This window comes from Lissotriton helveticus, chromosome 1_2 (genome assembly GCF_964261635.1).
Source record: "Lissotriton helveticus chromosome 1_2, aLisHel1.1, whole genome shotgun sequence".
Taxonomy (NCBI): domain Eukaryota; kingdom Metazoa; phylum Chordata; class Amphibia; order Caudata; family Salamandridae; genus Lissotriton; species Lissotriton helveticus.
In genome coordinates, this window is record NC_136058.1 from 443,173,664 (window position 1) to 443,194,315 (window position 20,652).

Consider the following 20,652-nt stretch of genomic DNA (forward strand, 5'->3'; position numbering starts at 1 on the left):
CTACGTCTCATGGCCTGGAGGATTTCAGGGGACGTTGGTCTATCGACTCACTTTCGAGAGACGCTGAACTCCTCATTCAGCGAGCCTGGGCCCCTAGTACAACTAAGCGATACAGATCTGCCTGGAACAGATGGGTTCGTTGGTGTGTGGCAAAACACCTGGATCCCGTGGGCTCTTCTGTGACAGAGGTAATTAACTTCCTTGCTCAGCTTTTCCACGAGAAACTTGCATACTGTACCATCAATTCTTTCAGATCAGCAATTTCTGCGGGTCATGCCCTTGTGGATGGTTCTCCTGTCGGAGAGCATCCTTGGGTTTGCAAACTCCTCAAGGGTATTCCTCTTTCTCGTCCCCCGGAACCTCGTTATTCCGGTTTATGGGATGTTAATGTGGTTTTGCGTTTCCTTCTATCCTGGCAGGATAATGAGTACCTTTCACGTAAGGAGCTTTCGGCTAAATTGGCTATTCTCCTCTGTCTAATATCTTGCAAAAGGGCTTCTGATGTTCGTGCCCTTGATATTTCCGCCAGAGTCTTTACCCCTGATGGGGTTACTTTTACCGTCTCCAGAAGAACTAAGTGCAATACCAGGTCAGTATCTTATCCAGCTTTCCCGGATTCACCTAAACTATGTGTTGTTCGTTGCCTCAAAACTTATGAAGATGTGACTTTGAAAATCCGCCCTCCAGGTGAGAGACAATTACTGATTGCAATAAAGAAACCTTTGAAGGCGGTTTCTTCTCCTACCATAGCCAGATGGGTCAGGTGGATTATGTCTGAGCTGGTATTAACATCACGAACTTCGGCGCTCATTCCACTAGAGGTGCTATGGCATCCAAGGCTGTCCAAGTTGGAGGCCGATTGGAGGATATTATGAATGCAGCGGATTGGTCTTCGGATTCAACTTTCAAAAAGTTTTATTTTAAGCCAATCCATGAGGCTGCTTCTCTGGTGGTGAGTAAGCTTTAAACAAGCAAAATCCTCGCCTCCGCTTCCTGACATAGAATGAGAAATTTCCTAGTTCACACAAAAGAAAGTTTCAATTCTATTAAGGACGCGGAGGCGAGGATTTTCCCACCCTGGCTTTATCTAGCCTTCCCTCCCAGACCTATGGATTCCAGTAGTTGTTTCTTCATTTGAGAGAAGTAATTTTTTTCTATGTATTGATGTATACATTTGATTGATATGTTTTACTTAATATAACTTGTTTTTTACTGCAATTATCTTTGCTTATTCCCATTGCAATGTGTTCGATTCTTTTCAACATTGTTCTGGACGAGATATTATTATTATTTCTCTTCCCTAGGCTCCGATCAGAAAACGGACTAGAGGATAGAGGACTTCTTTCCAGCAGCAGCAACGAAAGAGGAAGGACTACCGACGTGGGATTCCTTTATGCTGTTGTATGGACTGTGATTGGTTAATGTGCTACCATGAGTACCGCTGCCATGTTGGTTAGGGCAGTCCATGGATGATGTTATTTTCTTTATTCTTTTAACGTGCTGTCCAATAAAATGGAGAAAGGACAAGCAAAATCCTCATCTCCGCTTCCTTAATAGAATTTAAACTTTCCTTTGTGTGAACTAGGAAATTTCTCAGTCTGCTGGAAAGCACATTACAGAGACCTGGGGGCAGATTTACAATAACTGCTCCATCCCTTTATATCAGCAGAAACAGAGTCCAGAGACATGAATGCCAGAGTTCACACAGTTGCACATGCCATCATCGCTTGCCCGCCCCTGCGCACACAGGCTGCTGCACCCGAGCCCCTCCCACTGCCCAGCGAAAATTGCCCGCCCTTGCGCATCCAGGCCTCACTGCTCACCTTCCGACACCGGCGGCTGTCCAAGAGGGCCCACCCCGCACCAGTGCAAGCTTCAAGCCTGGGACCCGTGCCCATGGCAGCCTCAGCATCATGCAGCCCCGCACCACAGGCCACCAGGTCACACACTTGAGTCTGGGTGTTGATTTCGCAATGGCCGAGATCATATCAGTGCCCAAGGCATCATCGCAGGCTGCACACCTTCTCAGTCCTTTAGGTGCCACTACCTCTGTTTGCCCGAGAGGCAATGCCACGTGGCAGTAGGCCCGCACTGCCCGCTGGCTCAGGCCTACACTGCAGTCCAGCAGGGCTCACACAAATCCTTACCAGTCCGGACCGCCAGGACGGGGCATCATCGCAGGCTGCACACCCGCTTAGCTCTTTAGGTGCCCCTACCTCGGTGCACTGAAAGTCACCATCCTGAAGCGGTGTGCCTGTGCCAGCCGCAGTGTATCCAGTGCCACCAAGTCTGTGCCCCACAAGTCATGGACCCTTTATGATTGAGTCTTGTGGTGCGGACACCATCATGTCACCTCCGGCACTGGGGAATGTGATGTGGTAGGGCCCTAGTCCCTCACGCATAAATAATAACCACACGGAAACACCCAGATAGAGAGTGGAAATGGTGTCCAGCACGTGCGCCCTGCTCTTTTAATTGACAGGGTCACATGTCCTGTGAAGCATGTCCCGGATGGGCGTGGTGTGGGTGTAAACCAGCCATGAGGGAGTGGCTGTGACATGCTGACAACTAGACCTAAGATCAGCAGATCACTACAGGGAAGACCTGGGACATGCAGCGTTGTCGCCATGCCTGTGAGCGTAAGAGGAGTGGGCTGGCCTGGCGTATGCCAGTCCAACGCAAGGGTGTGAACAATGACCCCGGGGCTCTGGGCGTGGTTCCGTCCTGGGCTGAACAAGGAAGTAATTAATGCGTGTATCTCTGTTTTAGTGTCGCGCCACCCGGACCGCAATTGGCAATGTATCTCCCTGTGACCCAAGTCCCACAACATGAGCAACATGGACGTAAGGGGGAACCACTGACCCTACATTCATGAATGCTTAATGCACATTCAGTGGAGTGTTGCTGCTGGAGCAGTACAGGGCGATGCAAACCCCACTTTACATTTTTGGCCCGTGGAGGGCCAGCCAGAGTCATTTAGGGAATGACAAGTTCATCAGAAGAGGAAGAGTTCAGTCCGCAGTCTGAATGCTGTGTCATTGGTGACCAAACAGAATATGGCAGTCCATGTCGAGGTCCAAGGTGAGTGTTGCAGAGTGTATCGGGGGACAGTGGAAGGTGATGATGCAGAGGGCAGAACCAAGCAGAAACCAGCCATATGGCGGAGATGAATGCTACTGCGTCCTGCTTACCACGAAGGCAGATTCATCCGCATCTTCATCCGCTGCTGTTTCATGTGCCTCACATGTGGGTGGTGTTCTGTCTCCAGCACTGTGTGGCAGTGATACCTCAGGGGCTGGAGGTGGAATGTCTGCCACACTGTGTGGCACGGACACTTCAGGGGGCGGAGATGTGGATGTAGTTGTAGCAGCAGCATTCATCATCGCAAGGCCTTGTGGCAGCAATGTCATGAGGAGGGTGTTTAGGGCAATGAGGATCCCAGATACCTCTCGCTGGTGTGCAGCCGTGGCAGCCGCTCTTTCCACCTGCGTCCGCTCCATGGTCTCCATTATCCTCCGCATGTGTCTCAACTCCAGGTTGACATCGCTAGACCCACTCTGACTAGACAGTTGTTCTTGTCTCTGAGTGAGGACTCCAGCGATGTCAGCCATGGATCATTAGAGGACATGGAGCAGACTGGGGGTGTCCGTTAGGGACTGTGAGTGGTCCCTGATGGGACTTAGATACCCACGTATGGCATCTAGTATGGCTGTCATGCGGTCGAACCTCGCCCGCACCTGTTCAGCCAGTTTTTCCTGGCACCCCAATACACGGCGTTGGAAGGCCAGGTGTTCTTTGTGGGGGTCCTGGGAGGCAGCCGTGGTGGTGCTGCTGTGTGGTCTGTGCCGGGGGTGGGGTCTCCTAGATGCAGCTGGGCTGCCCTGCTCCTGGGGGTGGGGTGCGGAGGCTGTCAATGAACTCTTGGATGGCGTCGGTGGCGAAGGGTTGGTGGTCCTCTTCATCATCAGAGAAGAGAGGTTCTGCCTGCTCTGCAGAGGTGTTGGTTTTCCCTCTGCAATGTGAAGGGGAGATGCAGTTTAACATTGTGTTCACATGTATGTTGATGCATGGTGATGTGCTCTGCATGTTATGTGTTTGTGCTGCATTTTGGGACAGTCACCCCGGCAGCTCTGATTTTGCTGCCCCTTATCCTTTTCATGCGGTGTGCCTTTCACTTCTCTGCTTATACAGTGCTGAGATGTTGCAGACTTGGGTACATTGGTCTCTTGTTGGGAGTTGGGGGTCTGGGACATGGTTTGTCTGCAGATGTGCTATACTTAGTTGTGCATTTGTGCCATTGTGCTCCTCTCTCCCGTCCCCCCAGTCCCTGGTTGTTACTCACCCTGGTGCTGTTGTGTCCAGTCATGTTGAGCGGTGTCCGGTCCCCCAACTCCTGCCACCGTCTCCCCACTGATGACGGTGGACACCATTTCCTCCATCTCGTCCAGCTCCTCCTGTGGCGCTGGACTCCAAACTCCAGGCTGCATTGCTGCCTTCTGGTTGTTAGCGAGTTTCTGCTAGGTTTTGCGCTGCAATCATTCCAGCGCCTCTTGACCTCTTCCATTGTCCTCTTCAGCACTCCGACTGCATTCACCTTGTCCACGATGGACTGCCATATTCCATTTTTTGTTGCCAATGACGCAGTGGAGGTGGCAAACAGTTGTTGATGGTGTTCTACCACATCCGTTATCAGGATCCTGTTTGCCTGTGGACTGAACTGCTTCTTCCTCTTCTTCTTGTCCTTCCCTGACCCCACGGTCCCAGGCTGGTCCTCCGGGGGGCTTGTGGGGTTCTGGTTGTCCTCTGTACTTGCTCCGGCTACCTCCATTGTGCTTCGCTGATGTTTTGCTTTTGTTTGTATGTTTTATTCTACTTTTATTCCCACCTGCTGTGTGTGACTTGCAGGCCTGGCGAAAATTATTGCTGATTTATTTATCGTGGTTGACCCCATCGCAACTTCATTTGCATTGGGGTATATATTTTTATCGCTGTCCTGTTGACTCTATCGCGGACATTTGACATGTTATCGGGAACATATTGCATGTAATCGCTGTGTTGTAAAAAAAACATTAACACAGAGTTATTTTCCCCAGATGGACGGCGATATGAAACATTGCGATAACCGATTTCGCCGATGATTATCACACGTTCTTGAGAACATCCCCCTGAGATGTGAAGAGATAACCATATACCAAGAAAATGGACGAGGACATGAATTAAGCTGGGCATATGGAAGACCTACTTAACTCAACTGATAGAGTACCAAAGCGAGTGACTATCATTAATGCAGCCAACGTGGATGCAGAGGACAGAAGCAGGAGGGACCTACCTCTGGCTCTAACGAAGATAACAAATGAATACAGTAAACAAATGCACGGCTCGAACTGGGCTCCCCTGCTGCACCTCAGTTAGATAACATAAAGTATGCACTCTTCACACTCTTACAACTCTCAGAGTTTCAAGATTTATTGCCAGTCACTTAAGGAAATAACATCTTACTTTAACATTTGATCTACGCCCGGCCTTTAAAGTGAAAGAGGTTAAAGTGTGCAAAACATGTTGGCAGAAGAATCAGTGGATGTCCTTAGCAGACTAACACCAGCTGGAGAGGGTATTTAAAGGAACAATGTGCAGGCACAGAAAGACCTGAAATGTGTTTTGCTGCCCCACTGACATCCCTGAGTGCAAGCACAAATAGCTAAAAAGACTGTACATTTGAAGGATCAGTTTGCACAAAATGTATCTTATTGGGGTAGGCGGGAGGATTGGTAGGGCAAATGATCTTGATAGTACGGGAGATGTGGCCACCACTATGGCTTAGCAATCCTTGCTGCTGACTCAGGGAGCTGTAATCCATCCGTGTAACTTTTTCATTAGTAGATTCACACACACTGAGCTTAGGAGATTCAGGAGTGATCCACCGACCACCAGTGGCTAGGATTTTCTGGATTAAAATAGACAAAAACTAATGTCAGATATTACACCTTTAGATAACAGAAGCGTTTCCGACGCCATTGAAAAAATACTGTTCAGGGCTTAGTATGTCAATTAGGGATGGACTGAACTGGGATGCCAATGGCACAGAACTGGATGGTGCATCGGGCCCCAACTGTGCCACATATGATGTTGAAAAATGCATTTTTGTGCATTTTCAATGCATGTGCATATTACCATCAACTTGAAGTTGAAGGTAATCAGCGTTTTCTAAATGCACAGTTCGCATTTAGGCTACGCGCATCGGCATTAGGGAATGACAAATTGCAATTTCCTAAATGCATTCGCAATATAGGTGATCGCAAAAAAGTGCAATTACCTAAATTGCAAATACAAAGCTTTTCATGCTTCAGAAAAGTCCTTTTTGCTCTCGCGAGGGCAATGATGCTTGATGCATGTGGCTCTTTGTCTTCTAAAGCTATAACTCTGGGGCTTGACCTGTGTGATTTCCGACAGGTCCATTGAGAGTGTTTTAAGTAGCATCAAAGGTAATTATCCACAACATGATGTTCAGAAAAGCAGTAAACTGAATGTTTTCATATGTGCTTGAAGTGAAATTCCCAAAACGTGCAGACAGAAAATAACAAGAGACAAAAAGGGGTTCCAAATCCCCAAATAGCAAAGAAAGCTTTGGGGATTTGTGGCTAGGTTAACAATAAAACACTTTAAAATATAAGCACTTCGTAAGGAAGAAAAAAAGGAAAGAGGATAAAGGCATTCAAGCAGCATGCACGGCGCTGCTCGATCCAGAGGCAATACTCCATGGGAGTTAACTTGACCCTATCAGGTAGGTCGCTCCCCCTCCGCACAGCACCGCCTGTGTGTCCCTGCCCCAGCCGCCACTGCTGAGGAAGGTTGAGGCCCCCCTCAACCCACAAGCTACCACCTGTGCCTCATTCCCGGTGGCCAGTGGTAGGCCATAGGTTTGTTCATCTCTGCTATTTTTCCGCTATTTATTGTATTGTATTCACTGTATTGCCGTTATTGTCATTGTTGTGCCTGTGACTGCTGTTCTCTGTCCTCCCCCGCTGCCGGTGTGGTGTTGGGTTCAAATCAGGCCTACATACTCTGGTAAACTCTCGAACACCTTAGTATAGAAGTTGGCACGGACACTGGAAAATGCAAAAGACAAGTTTATTAAGACCCCATGGGGTGGTGGTACATTCCTACAGCACCCTTCGGCAATGTAAGAAGTAGCACACCGAACATCGGTGCGCGACCTCTTTTATACAGTTTAATAGCAATAAAAAGGTAGGCTGTTACAAGTTACACACTTTAGGTACATATAAGGTCATTTATGGAACACAGCCAGCATGTGGGAGGAGTTCAGTAGCACTGGTCAGTTTGTGCTAACATTCCTAAAGAATGACCAGTTGATGCATAGTGCGCATGTGCGCTTGACCAGTACTAAAAATAGCCTGTTGCCGAGCAGAATAGACGACCATGGGTATCGAGAAAGGACGAAAGGGCACACTGACCACGAGGCAGCGTGTTCATACAAAATGGAAGCTAGAAGGATTCAAAATGGCTCCCGTTCATTTTGGTCAAGTTAACGAATAAATCGTGTAGCTGTGCTAAACGCTAACTCAGGAGCTGCCAAAACACGACAGACGGCCCTTTTAGCGTTTAGCAAAAGCTACCTCATAACGAACGTAATCAGGATTCTCGTCATCAATGTTGATAGCCATTATTTTCAGCACTTCATCGTTGACCAATTTCTCTTGCTTAATAATAGCTCGTTTGGACGGGATACGGGCTGTAATACATACAGTACATACTGTCGGACCACATTGAATACATAGGCAAAGGAAAAATGATACTCCAATAAAAATACATAGAATGGTTAATAATTTCCAACCCCAAGTACTGAGTAGGGTCCAGAACCAACCAGAAAAGGTCCATGTTCCATTTTCTGGGTGGATCTCAGCAGCTATCTCATGTAATTTCGTAATTGAATCATACACGGAAGGTGAATTATCCGGCACGTACACACAGCAACTACTACCGATAATGCGGCATGCTCCACCACGATCAGCTAGTATAACGTCTAGAACCATCCAGTTCTGGAGCGTCACAATTCGGGTAATTTGTAATTCTTCAGTTATATTTCCCAAAGCAGAGGCAGTTTCATTAGCGACGGCTTCCACCACACGTGTAAGCCGCCTTATCTTTCTGCTATTCAGTGCAGCTCCTACAAATGAAAATAAACCCAAATTGAAATCTACATATTGCTGTAAAGTGGTGTCAGTTTGGTCTATTCCATCAAGATCTAACGTTCTTTTAACTCTGTTTAGGACGAAATCATGATACAGAACGTAATCATTGTGATACATAGGAGGAGCAATAAATACAGGTGGCAATACAAAAGCTATGTAACATGTTCCTAACCACCCCAGTGGCAGACGATGGTATCCCTTATTTCCACAAATGAAATATGTATTACGTGAAGCTACAAATGCAATTCCATTTGGTGTATCAAAGGTAAGTGTGATATTACATTCGCTGCGGCCCACAGGGATTGTACCTTTATTTCTGATACACAGATCTGCTTTTGTATCAATAACCGTTATCACATGTAAATTCGTTACATTTATAAATCTTTGATTCGTATAAACACGTGGTGCAGATACATTGTCCGGTCGGTATTCTTCCCATTCAAATTTAGTTCCTTCAGCTTGTGGATAACCATCTTTGTCATTAAAGCATATCTTGTTCAATCGAAAGAGTAGTCCACCTTTCGTTGGCCATCGTAAAGTGAAAAGAAGAGTGTACCAAGCATTGCAAGAACCATTATGAGAAAACGGGAGAGGAATGAGTGGAGTTCCTCCCCTCTTCTGATGTCCGGGCAACATTCCACATACCCAACAATTTGATGTGTTGGTCATGTTGCGAGTGTGATGCAAAATCTGAATAAAACTGTTATTCAAATAAGTCTGTCTATGTCTCTCTTCATGATAGGGCAAAGTAAAATGAAAATGTTCAGATGGACTTGGAGTGGTGGGCAGTAAGTGTTCTCGTGCAGGAAACAATTGTTCTATAGTCCAAGCTATTACTGCAATCACCACTATGGTCAAAGCAAACAAAATTATCTTTCGTGGGGTAAGCCTCAATCCATTTACTGAAGGCACACACCACCACTAAGACATACTTGAGGTTATTACAGCGCTCCAGCTGGATGTAATCCATTTGCAGTACTTCGAATGGTGCAGTAGGTGGAACAAACCCTCCTTTAGGAGTATGAGTCCCTTGTCCAGGATTGTGCTGTAAACATATCAGACAGGTCTGAACCACTCTCTTAGCCGTACTAGCAATTTCAGTATTTTCCCAAACCCGTGTAAGCAATTTAGTAATTGCAAGAGCTCCAATATGTGCCAGCCCATGTGTCATTTGCACCATTGTTTGTAAATAGGCCATAGGTAATTTCCATCTTTCCATATCTTTACTTCGCCAGCAACCCTCATCGTCCAACACTCCTTCAGTGGCCCATTTCACAAGTTCTGCTTCAGATGCCGACCTCTGTATATCTAATATTTCTTCTCTAGCATCATGCCACCGCTCGGCTTGTGATTTCACCACATACATGGGGGAATTATTTTGTAGCATAGCAGTCTCTCGCGCAATGCGATCTGCGAAAGCATTGCCTTGTCCTATTTTGTCCGTCACCTTTTTGTGTGCACTGCATTTGACTATTGCTACTTTCTTTGGACATAATAGTGCATTTAGGAGATCGCGTACCAATTCTCCATGCATGATGTGTACTCCATGTGAAGTCAAGAATCCTCGTTCCTTCCAGAGTAGGCCAAAATCATGCACTACTCCAAAAGCGTAACGACTATCCGTGTAAATATTCACACATAGCCCAGCACTTAACTCACATGCTTTCGTTAAGGCTATCAATTCAGCTGCTTGGGCCGATTTCTGGGGTATTCGTGCTGCTTCTACCACTGTCTTAAGTGTCGTGATCGCATAAGCTGCAGAAGTCGTACCATCTGGTAACCTCACACATGACCCATCAACCCACAGTTCCCCATCTACTCCTGCAAATGGGGTATCCTGTAAGTCGATACGACCCTTTGCCTGTTCCTCAGTCAGAAAAACACAGTCATGTTGTTCTTCCTTCTGGGTCTCAGCAACAGGATCCGGCAATAAAGTCGCAGGGTTCAGTGTCGCACAACGTTTTAGTGTGATGTGCGGCGCCAACAACGTTAGCTCATATCCTGTTAGGCGGGCACTGGTTAGATGCTGTGTTTTCGTTTGATTCAACAACGCATCTACCGCATGGGGAACTAACACCAACAATTTGTGTGACAAAACTATTCCCTCACTTTGTCGTATAGCTACTGCTGTTGCTGCAACTGCTCGAAAACATCCAGGCAGTCCTCGAGCCACAGGGTCGAGCACCGCCGAGAAGTATGCACAAGGTCTCTGTTTATCTCCGTGTGCCTGCACTAAGACTGACAATGCGCACCCATCCTTTTCGTGTACGTACAATGTAAAGATCTTCGTGTAATCAGGTGTACCTAACACTGGTGCAGAACAGAGAGCCTGTCTCAATTGTTCAAAAGCATTCTGACATTCATCTGTCCATTCAATGGGAATCGGTGTATCTTTGGACAACAATGCTAACAAAGGCCTAACAATGTGTGAAAAACCCAATATCCATTGCCTACAAAAAGACGTCAAACCTATAAAGGCACGAACATCTTTCTGAGTGCGGGGGACTGGTGTATCTAAGACTGCTTGGATTCGATCTGGTGTCAATGCACGGCCCTCCTTAGACAAAAGATGACCGAGGTAGGTCACCTTGGGTCTACAATATTGCAACTTTTTCTTCGAAACCTTATGATTATTTTTGGCTAGGAAGGAAAGCAAGGAAAAGGTACTTTTCTCACATTGTTCTTGCGTGTCTGCTGCAAGTAAGATGTCATCCACATACTGAATAAGAGCCACTCCATCCTGTAATTCAAAGGAATCAAGCTGCCTTTTTAAAGCCTGACTATAGATGCTAGGACTTTCTGTATAACCTTGAGGAACTCGACAGAATCTGTACGATTTATTATTTAATGTAAAACCAAAGAGATATCGACTGTCAGGATGTACAGGAATCGAGAAGAAGGCATTCTTCAAATCGATGACTGTAAAAGTAGTTGCCGTCGGTGGAACCAACGTAAGCAATGTGGTGATGTCAGACACCCCCGGGTACTGAGGCACTACTATCTTGTTAATTTCCCTCAAATCAATGATAAAACGATAAACCTTCGCATCAGTATCTCTTTTAAGGATCGGTAGAATTGGGCTGTTGCAAACATTATAGGGAACTTCCTCAACTACTCCTGCCAAAATCAGATCATTCACAATGTGTATCAAAGCAATTTCACCTTCTCTCGAAATTTTATATTGTGGGACACGTGGCAGAGATACTCCCTCCTTTACAGTAATACGTACTGGGGGAATACTCATCTGTCCTACGTCAGTATCAGAAGAGGCCCATAATGTTTTTGGTAGGGAGGCTAATACTTCAGATTCATGGAGAAGACACACTCGCTCAACTTCTGGATAATTTTCGTTCAACACAACTCGTACTCCTTCCGGGGCACAGCGAATAGTAGCTCGAAAATGTTTCAACATATCGAGTCCCATAATATTATCTGGTGTATTTGGGGACAGCAAAAAGGGACAAGGGGCAGCAAATTTATCAACATGAAATGCAACGGGTTGAGACAGTGGGCTAGAAGTAGGTGTTCCATCGAACCCTATAGCTGTAATTACCTCGCCAGACAGGGGAGCCCTTGGAACCAAGTGTTTGGACAAAGCGCTACGAGTAGCTCCTGTATCGACCAGAAATTGATCAGTGGAACCCAAAACATGTGATTCTATATATGGACCCCTTTGATCAACTGGTACCTCAACCGATTCCACACCCCATCCTACGCAATCCTATGCATAGCGCTCATCGCGTGGCTCAGCAGAGCCACCCTCATTTATCTGATATTGATTGCGATTATCAAACGTATTATAATCTGTCTGACCACGACCCCTTGCTCCATATCCTCCACGATCATTTGCTCCCCATCCTCGTGGCCCTCCATAATTACTCCTAGACCTTCCACTTCCTCGTCCCCTCAAATTACACTGTTCTCGAAACACCGGACAGTCTGCAATCCAATGTCCAAACTGTTTACAGTATGCACACTGATTCACAGAAATGTCAGAACGAGGAGGAGGAGCATTATTATACGATCCTCGTCCCCCTCTATTGTTTCCCCTCGTAGCCTGAACCTGAGCCAACATTACCTTCGTCTTCAAATCCTTCGCTTTCTTATCGCTACTTTCCTTTGCCTCCAATTCCTGTCGTTCATAGTATTGAGCCATAGTCAATAAAGAAGCAGGGGTTGCTGTGGTCCACGAGCTTTCACTCGCCTTTAAACGTTTTGCAATCTCCGGTAGGAGATTAGCCACGTACTTATCAACAAATAAATGTCTGCCTGTATCTTCTATTAATGATTGTCCACTGTAATCATGGAACGCTTCCTCAAAGCGAGAGAGGAAATCAGAAACCGATTCATCCGTTTTCTGCTTACAAGAGGCTAATATAGTCCAATCAATCTTTTTAGCGGGAACAAGAGTCTTTAATTTTTTTAGTATGGCCCCTGGAAGGTCTAATAATAATTGACAAGGCTTACATGCTGGTTCCCTATCTAAATCAGCTTGGACTAGATCTTTCCAACTGGCCCTGAGAGTCGTGTGATCATCAAACTTACGAATCGCCCTCCACATATCAGGGGGCAATATTAACCCGAAAAACAGATCAATATCAACTAACGTCATAATATACGAGGAAATTGCACTTTCAACACTTTCATAGAAAGCCGCTGGATTTTTACGGGGATCAGGCAAAGCATTCTTAAGCGCCATAACATCTGCTCTATTCCAGGGCGTATAAACCCAATTATATATAAAATAGCCCTTCGCATCTTTAGATCTTTTATCATCATCTGTGCCATCCCCTTTATGAGGGACATATAAAGGCGCAGCTTCTCGCATAGGTCTAACATTAATCGCAGCGATCTTATGTGTTCCAAAGATGGAGCATTCTTTGGATATCTCCGTCGATCCGGACGCAGGCGGACCCTTTGACTTTTCCAACTCCCGTAGCCGTGTCGCCTCATTCCGTAGCTGAACCAAACGTTTGAAAAATTCATCCGCATCTGAAAGAACAAAGAGACCTTTACGAAAGTTATCGCGACCCTTGGATATATCCTTTGGTTCCAACTCTGTAGAATACCTTCTAAATCGTTCAACAACCTCATCACCAAAATGATCTAAAAAATACAACCGCTCCCTATCGGACCATTCTTCCATTTGCTTACTAATGTCAGAGACAGTTACAGAATTAGCATTTAGCTTTCGTGCAAACGAACGTAATTCCGCAGTTCGATCCGACGATAACCTTGTACGCTGTGCATTCTGATCGTCCTCATCCGAGTCCTTGTTCGGAGCCGTAGGTGCGACGTACGGAGGCGGACAGCGATCTAGTAATGAAAAATCATCTGTTTCATTAGTAAGGACCGGATAAAGAGGACGCCGGATGGGAAACTGACCATTAACCTGCAAATTATGTTCTCGCGTCTCCCTCTCTTTCTTTTCCTGTAACTCCTTCTCCTGTAGCTGTAAAGCTTTATCACGTGCAGCCTTTCGCTGCACCTTCTCCGCCAAGGCTTCCTCACGCTTCACTCGTTCACGCACCTCTTTCTCCCACATACGCACACAATCAAACATATCTTGTCTAGACCTTCGCTGAAACAAACACTGCTCTACATATTGAACCTTTCGAAGATCAAATGACCAATGTAGTGGCCACTGTAATTCACGATCGGTTTTAGTATACTTGTGCCATAACGTGCTGTACATTTTTGGCGGAATGCCAAATTTTACATACATCTCACGATTTGGAGTCCCCTCTGGGGGAGCCGGCTGTGATTTATTTAATCGAAAATTGGTACCATTCTCAAAGCAGCACATTCCTCGGAGTGTGCTGAAAACAGGCATGTTCAAAAAGTACCACGAAAACGCGATACTACACAAAATGGCACCTAGTGTGCTTCATACACGGTGTGCCGTTCAAATCAAATAAATCAGAGAAATATCCCTACATGCCTGTCTATGTGAGGTGCACTCCACATATTCAAATTCAAATTCAAAGATTCAAACGTTAGCTAACTTCAAACAAATTCAAATTCAAATTCAGATTCAAAAAGCCATAGTAAGTGTCAGTAGACTACTTCACCAGTCAAAAGCTTACCAAATAACTTCAAACGTCCAAGATCCAACTGCCAAGTTCTGTAATCGAATCAGCCAAAACGGCACATCACGACAATCCAAGATCAGAATCTCAGTCGAAGACCGGCGCCACCTGGAAGGTCAGATCAGAAGGAAAGGAAGAAACACCGTGGGTGCCAAGACTCGGGTCACTCAATGGCAGCGATCGCTTCCATGGCGAGTTTCCAAACCTTCGTCGCGACCTCTCCTTTGGGCATCCGAGTCGCCGATGAGTCCCTTCGTGGTCGCCAATTGTGGTGTTGGGTTCAAATCAGGCCTACATACTCTGGTAAACTCTCGAACACCTTAGTATAGAAGTTGGCACGGACACTGGAAAATGCAAAAGACAAGTTTATTAAGACCCCATGGGGTGGTGGTACATTCCTACAGCACCCTTCGGCAATGTAAGAAGTAGCACACCGAACATCGGTGCGCGACCTCTTTTATACAGTTTAATAGCAATAAAAAGGTAGGCGGTTACAAGTTACACACTTTAGGTACATATAAGGTCATTTTTGGAACACAGCCAGCATGTGGGAGGAGTTCAGTAGCACTGGTCAGTTTGTGCTAACATTCCTAAAGAATGACCAGTTGATGCATAGTGCGCATGTGCGCTTGACCAGTACTAAAAATAGCCTGTTGCCGAGCAGAATAGACGACCATGGGTATCGAGAAAGGACGAAAGGGCACACTGACCACGAGGCAGCGTGTTCATACAAAATGGAAGCCAGAAGGATTCAAAATGGCTCCCGTTAATTTTGGTCAAGTTAACGAATAAATCGTGTAGCTGTGCTAAACGCTAACTCAGGAGCTGCCAAAACACGACACCGGTACTTGATCTGTGTCATTATTTCCCTCTGTTCCCCTCGCTGTCCCCGTGTCTCTCTGCCCGGTTTTACCTTCTGTACCCCTCGCTGTCTCTGTGTCTCTCCGCCCGTCTTTGCCTTTTGGTCCTTAAGCTGCCCCTGTAACCCTCTGCCCTTTTTAGGACTCGTGTTGGACAGAGCACTGGAAACCTCCGGCTCAAATTAAGCACTGTTCAATTCTAATCAGGGTCAGACTGGCCTCTTGGGAAATCAGGCAGTGCCTGATGGGCTGATCTGAAAGGTCAGTATATGGGCCAGTGTTTTGACTGCTTGTTTCTTTTTTTTTGCAGACATTCACCGCAGTGCGGGCTGATCCACTCTTCCTGGCTCCCTCGACTCCCGTCCACTTCCTTCCGCGCAAGTCACGAGTTTGTTGCAGAGAGAAATACACTTCCCGTCGGAGGAATGTGTTTTTTCAGAGCAGAATTGATGACGTCATCGCATAACACCTAAATCGTATTTAATATCGGTATAAAGCCGAAAATGTTATTAGCCAATTCAGGACTGGAGTGTCAGCAAATCATATTTTCTTGAAAATAAGGCGCACTTCGAAGTAAGAGAGTATGTGTCTGTGTGCTTGCTTCTTTGCGCATATGTACATTTCTTTCTTGCAGGCAACATGCAGTTCTTTTACAGGATAAGTAAACATACATATATTGTTCGGCTTTAAAATAATTTCTTCCTCTAAGAGTGAGAAGTATCGTACGCTTCACTGAAAAATAATCCCTTTCAACAAAGTTTAATGAAATATGTGAAATTATTTACATTTTAAAAAAATCATTGAAAAAATTGAGCAAAAGAGATTATGCGATGTTCTAATTCATGCAACTGTTTACTAAAAGAAAACAAAACATTATTCTAATGTACATATTTTGGAAACCATCTAAAAAACCACTACAGCCGTATATGCATGATTACACTTAAGGCTCCAGAAAAGGAAAAACAGCACACTCGCCGAAAAATGCTTACATTCTGGTAGGGATGGTGACAGTTCTGTGCTTTGTGACATTGTACATATGTCATACACATAGGCCCACATGCATCATTGTGTCTTTTTGCATTTCTTAATTTGCGAAAAATAAGGAATCGCAAATTAAGAAATGCAAAATGATATGCATCAATATTTTCGGTATTCTTGTGGGATTCGGTAAAAATCGCATTTTTTACCGAATCCCAAAGAAATACCGATTTCTTAACTTAATTTTCGCAATTCCCATTGATTCCTATGGGCCAAAAGGCCCATAGGAGTCAATGGAAATTGCGAGTGGCACTTAGAAAATTTCATGGGTGCAGGGGGGGGTCCAAAGGACCCCCCCATGCACCCCTGAAATTTACTTTTCACCATAAGTTACATACACACATGTCCTAAGGACATGTGTGTGTGTAACTTTACAGTTTAAAAAATGCATTTTTGTGCATTTTTAATCAATTTCGCAATTTACCACGAAGTTGAACTTCGTGGTAATTTGCACTTCCAATTTTAAAAAACGCATATTTTTCTATAATGATGCATAGCATTTAAGAAATCGCACAATTGCGATTTCTTAAATGCTAACGCAATTTTAGAAATCGTAAAAAAGATGCGACTTCTAAAATGGCATGATGCATCCCAACAAGCACTTTTGCATTCGCAAACGGCCGATTTTAAGGAATCGCACCGTCTGCGACTGCAAAAATGCTTGATGCATGTGGGCCATAGTACATTGCAGAAAAATAGCATATGTACAGCAGTTTCTACTTCTTCGTCGCACAAGCAACACAATCTTTTAAACCATAATAATATGAGCCATCTGCCCTTAACTTCTAAAGCTCACAAATGAAAACTCATCAGTAATAAAAGTTGCAAATTTACATATGTAGCAGACCCTAAGCATCATAAACAAGGGAGCAAAATGGCCTATACATTTTTCAGAGGATAAATAATGCAGATTAATTATGTGAAGCCAGGCCTTTATTCTTAATGGATGCCTTTAACAACAAGCATTGAAAATGCAATAGGTCTCGCCTTTGATTAAGTTAAAGCCATTTGCTTTGTTAATGGCATTGAATAGCAAAGGAAATGGCTTTAACAATGCAATAGGTCTCGCATTACTGAATGTTTGAGCTATTGGTGTTGCATTATTATTAGCAATGCCAAAAGCTCCAACTTTATTAATGCAAGACCTATTGCATTGCAAATGCTTGTTTGCCTTCTGGTCCATTCATTGCCACTGCTATTTCATGCCCTTTTGCCTTCTTTTCCACTCGCTGCCCCACTATTTTGTGCCCTTTGCTTTATGTTCCCTTAGTGGCCCCGCTCCCGCTGCTGCATCCCCTGTGGCCCTGCCCCATTCGCTGCCCCCACCTCCCAGCTGCCTCCTCCTCCCCACCTCCCCATATATGCTGGCCGTTGCATGGCCGCGCGCAGCAGGCGTGCCACTGGAGCGCCAAAGGCTTGCCTAAGGCAAGCCCATCTGTGCCCGTCCGCGCCTGGACCACGCCCAGCGCCAGAACCCCTGGTCCCCGCACCCACCACAAGGAATGCTGCCACTACGATGACAGCACTTTGCACACCCTCAACCCCGGATGGACCCACACCTGCCTCAAGGCCGCCCCGAAACGCACACGAGGCCTCTTCACCTGCCAGAACTGCAGCTACACCAGCCTCAGACCCAACGAACCACCTGCCAAGAAATACCTCAACCACCTCCAATGCATTCTCCTAAACACCCGCTCTGCACGCAAACACGCCATCGAGCTCTGGGATCTGCTTGAAACAACATCCCCAGACGTCGCCTAACTGACAGAGACGTGGATGAACGACTCCTCCGCACCCGTCATCGCCATAGCCATCCCAGATGACTACAAGATCACCCGCAGAGACCGCACAAACGGACTCAGAGGAGGAATTGCCATCATCCACAAGAACACCATCAGCGTCTCGTCCAGCACCATGACACTCTCAGCACCGCCAAACACATGCATTTCCAGAACCACACAGACCCCAACTCCACCCTCAGAGGCCCCCTCGTCTACCGACCCCCAGGACTCCGCCCCCAGTACAGCGACTCCATCGCCAACTTCATCAGCACGCACACCATGACCTACATCCTCCTCGGAGACCTGAACTTTCACCTTGAGAACAACAAAGACAGCAACTCCACAACCCTAATCGATAACCTCACCAACCTCGGACTGAGACAACTCGTCTCAACGCCCACACACTCCGCCGGCCACACGCTTGACCCTGTCTTCTACTCTAGCCTGCACGTCTCCTTCAACCACACCACCGAACTCCTCTGGACCAATCACCGCTGCATCCACTTCACCTTCCAGAAACCCACCACTCACCATCACATCCAACAGATCCCCCACCGCTGCTGGAGCAATATCACTGAAGAGCAACCACATGCAAACCTCGCTCTCAGCCCACCCACTGTACCCTCCAACACCGACGACGCTGCCCACAGCCTCAGATGCTGGATCGAGGACTGTGCCAACACCCTCATCCCACTGAAGAAACCCCCCCACAGAGACACCAACAAGAGGGCCAGCTGGTTCACCCCAGAACTCCTAGCCTCCAAGCGAGCTTGCCGGAAACTAGAGAAGAAATGGCAAAGTGAACAGACCCCGGACAGCCACGCAGCACACAAGGACGCCCTCCGCAACCACCACCACCTCATCAGGGCTGCCAAGAGGACATCCTTCCAAGACCGACTCGACAACACTGCACGCAATAGCAAAGAGCTCTTCAACATCATGAAGGAACTCTTTAACCCCAGCTCCAACACCGACATACCACCGTTGCAAGCCCTATGCGACTCCCTCGCCACTTTCTTCTACCGCAAGATAGCAGACATCCACAACAGCTTCAACACCCAGCAGTCCCAACAGACAGCAACACAACAGACTCTCAGCACATCTTCGACCACGACCCCATGCTAGCCTCGGCCACCGTGAGCACCGATGACACCATCAAGACCATGAGCACAATCCACTCAGCTCTCCGTTAGACCTACTCCCGCACCACATCTTCAACAAAGCAAGCAGCTCCTTCACACCCCACCTGCGCAATGTCATCAACCTCTCCCTCAAGACCGTGACCTTCCCAGAGAGCTGGAAACATGCCGAGATCAACGCCCTACTCAAAAAACCCAAGGCAGACCCAAGAGACCTCAAGAACTTCTGACCCATCTCTCTGCTCCCATTCCCAGCCAAAGTCATCGAGAAGATCATCAACAGACAGCTAACTCGATACCTCGAAGACAACAGAATCCTGGACCCTTCCCAGTCAGGGTTCCGCAGCAACCACAGCGCTGAGACCGCCCTCATCCCCGCCACCGACGACATCAGGACCATGCTGGACAACGGTGAGACTGCAGCACTCATCCTCTTAGTTTCTTGCTGGTCTGCACCGAAGCCATTCTCGACGTTCTGCGTGGATTGCGCCTGCCAAGGCTTGTTGGGTCCAATTCGGAATCCGACACTGCGGTCAACCAGATAGATCCTTTGTGGAACAGCTCAAATCCAGCTCCTAGTTGTCATCTCGCCTCCTGGACCATGTGGCTTAAGAGACAAACTTCACCTCTTTCACCTGAATTTACCCGACATTGGTTGGCAGCTTCCCATCGCCATCCTGGTCACTGGCTAGTGACCCAGACTATGTCCCTTCTGCTTTCAGGTTCTTCAGATCTTCGATCCACCCTTGGATCCACCTGGACACTTTTCCTCTGGTCGCCTGCAGCACTTCTTCGCAGCTCTCCATTGGAATCGACGACGAAACCTGACACCAAAAGGCACCTATGCACCCGGCTTCCCTGGGTGAGGTAACACGAGTACTCCGATGCTACCATGGGTCTTGACTCTCAAAGTGTTCTAGTCTGAAAGGGTTCCATCGTAGTTAATCTAGAAGTGTCCTTAAAATGTAAATTTGTAACTTGTTCATTCTCCATAAAAGTTCAATGGTAACCCACAGCTGTGTTTAGACACTGCACGCGTCTCCCGTGGGTCTCCTACTTCCTAACCTTTGGTTGTCCTGAATAGCCCCAGCGATTCCACAGGCCCTAGGCCTGCTTTCTATTCCAGACGTGGTTCTTTTACCACTATTTTATTATATGGTTTGGGAGGCGCCTAGGGATAACATATACTGTGCAACTTATCGTATGCTAATTAAGTTCCTTTTATTGTACTTTTACCTCTGACCTCATAAAGAGTGCAGAGGGGTTGTGTTTAGAATAAATATATATATATATATGAAATATACCTTGTGTGGTGTGCTTTCATTTGATCATTCAAGAGATTATAATTGGTAAAAACAACTTGCTTAACTCGTCTCCAAGTCTTAGCCTGAAGGCTGCTCTCCACAGCTACCACTAGGATAGCTTCCTATAAGGTTGACTTTATAACCTACCATCAATCAGGGTCGTTTGGACTGGTGCAAGGTGCCCACTAGAATAGTGGACATCATATACCAGGCCACCTTCTCACATGCACT